This window comes from Pteropus medius, unplaced genomic scaffold (assembly GCF_902729225.1).
Source record: "Pteropus medius unplaced genomic scaffold, Ma_sr-lr_union100, whole genome shotgun sequence".
NCBI classification, from domain to species: Eukaryota; Metazoa; Chordata; class Mammalia; order Chiroptera; family Pteropodidae; genus Pteropus; species Pteropus medius.
The window spans coordinates 7,572-10,334 of record NW_024347344.1 but is presented as its reverse complement, the minus strand read 5'-3'; the positions used below and the strand labels follow the sequence as shown (position 1 = coordinate 10,334).

Below are 2,763 nucleotides of genomic sequence, written 5' to 3'. Positions count from 1 at the left end.
AGAACTCCATTTTATTTCTCCTTTGGGTTACTATACATCAAGATGCCATTTGCTTTTAGTGAAACTGTCAATCGAAGTGCTCTGCAGTCCACCCTTGCTCAAGGGTACGTGTATGTCTTAACCCAAGCTAATCAAATGCTCTCCTTCAGACGTTTGACTCTTGAGGTTTAGGTTCAAGACCCAGGTGTCTCAATGGCACTGCCCTCAACCTCAAAGCTGTGTTCTGTGTTTCCAATCAAGATTGCTAAAGCTTATCTGTTCATTTTTGTTGTTGTTGTTCTTCCTTACACTCTATTAATCTTTTCCTTCGTACAAATTCTTTTTAGTTTGCTTCCAATCAAATATCCATCCCAAGTACAGTTGGGAATGACCAATTTATTCCATAACAGAGAACAGGGGCCATATCTTCCCACTTACAGAAAGAGTTTGCATTTTCCCTCCCAAGGTACTAAAGATATTATAAAACAGTTTTCCACTTAGTGTTCAAAATTTAATCAAGTATTAGATTTTTTTCATATTTTCTGCTTTGAAAATGAGATGATTATGTTATTATGACCATTAATGGGGGGGGATATTGTCTGTGTTTTCGTTCATGCATTGTCTGATTGTCAGTAAAGATCAGGGCACACAAATTTATTTTTATTTATTTATTTACTTACTTATTTACTTATTTATTATTTATTTATTTTAGGTGAAGCAATCCTTGGTTGATCTCACAGATTGCAAGGACTTTGTCAGGTGACAATCCCCTTATTTTTTTATTTTTTATGCCTACAGCAACTGATCTTCCTAGGTGGTCTCCCATCCAAGTACTAACCATGCCCAACCCTGCTTAGCTTCTGAGATCAGACAGGATTGGGTCTGTTCAGAGTGGCATGGCCATAGACAGGGTACTCAAATTTAAATACTCTGAAAAGTATGACTTCTTTTCTAATATGTCTCCAACTACAACCATTGTTATGCAAAGTACTTAGAGAAAAACACATGTAATCCTATATACAATAATTAAGATAAATAAAGCATTTTTTGTATGTAAGTGCTATATTTTTAAATGTCTCTCAAACATATCATCGCTAGTAACAATAATGGCATCATCCAATTTGTTGAGGGCCTGAATAGTAAGTACAGAAAGATGGAGAAACAACAATTGTGCTCTCTGCTTGAGCTTAACCATCCATCTTCTTCTGCCCTCCGACATTGGCATTCCTGATCTTTGGACCTTCACACGGACTAGGGCTTATACCATCTCCATACAGTCCTGATTCTCAGGCCATTGGACTTGGACTAAATGTATACCACCAGCTTTCTTGAGCCTCCAACTTGCAGACAGGCAATCATGGCCATAGCGCTTCTGAGTCTCCGTAATCATGTGAACCAATCCCTCAAAATAAATTTATCTATGTTTATGTCTGTCAACTTATCGATCATCTATCTGTCTTTCTGTCTGTCTATTTATCATCTATTATATCTATCTATCTATCTATCTATCTATCTATCTATCATCTATCTATCATCTATCTATCTAACTATGTATCAAGCCTATCAATTCTATTTATCTGGAGATACTAGACCAATACTTGGTTAGGTATAGTCTATTCTTTTAACATTTATTCTATCTCTTTCCAAGCTATCATACACAGTGAAATAACCTTTGTCATATCATTTCTCTCCCTAAAAAGAATCTGCAAGCACATATTTTCTACATTGGTATGTTCAATAGTTGTGAAAAAACTAAAACTGAAAACACACAGATAGCATCCTACATACTCAGATTTCCCTTTTCTATTTCCAGATATCTTAATTCTGTAGGTTTGATGAAAACAGTACAAGAAATACTTCAATCAAGCATCTCAAATGATTGACATCACGTTATTCAAAAACCAAATTTTGAGAAACACTGCTTTATGATGTTTCTTTTACTTATCTGTTTCTCATTTCTCTTCTTCATGAATTCATTGGTACTGCTATGCTGCTCACTGTCCTCTGAACTCACTTTGTGAATTCCTTTCCCCAAGCTTTTTCTTCTAACTTTCTACCTCAATCATTTCTCATTCCTCCTCTATCTACTCTAATCAAAATCAGTCGCAGTAAAAAAAAAAAAAACAGTTCTTGCTTCGAATAAAGTTTCTACTTGCTTCCTCAATCAAGAAGCTATTTAGTTCACCACAGCATTAATTTCCTTACACTCAACCCATGCATATCTATGTCTCTCTGATAGCAATTAGCCACATACTTCTTTGGTGATACTACTTATTTTTATGCTTCAGCATCATAGCATCTCTACCAGAATACAAACTCCTTGAAATCAACGATGTCATCTTTCTTATCCCCTTACTTAGATCAGAAAAATACTTATGCTTATCAAGTACTCAATATATTCATTTAATGTATAATTTTGGAATGATTCTTGTAGCATGAAAATAATGTTCAGGAGCCATGTGACACAAAACAGATTCATATTACATATATTTCAACAATAAAAGGAGCATAGCTGTTGCAAGCAAAATAATAACTTACAAAGTATTAGTCTGCAAGAAAGGTTATATATTTAAATACACACACAAACACAGAATATGTGCTTTGTTCTTGTAAATCTCTTCATGTGTCCATTAATATCATTTAGGATATTTTTCCCAAAAATAAGATATGTGTCTTTCCTACATAATTAAATATGAAAGAAAGTCCAAGATGTTACGTTTCTTATATAAATGATCTTGATTCTACCTGATAATGAGTAGGAACACTAGCATTAGTCTAAGAGTA

General features: G+C 34.3%; 1 pseudogene; it reads right to left on the bottom strand.

Annotated features, from left to right (window-relative positions):
- Positions 1-768: 768 nt before the first annotated feature.
- Positions 769-887, bottom strand: LOC120614185 (uncharacterized; annotated as a pseudogene).
- Positions 888-2,763: the final 1,876 nt, after the last annotated feature.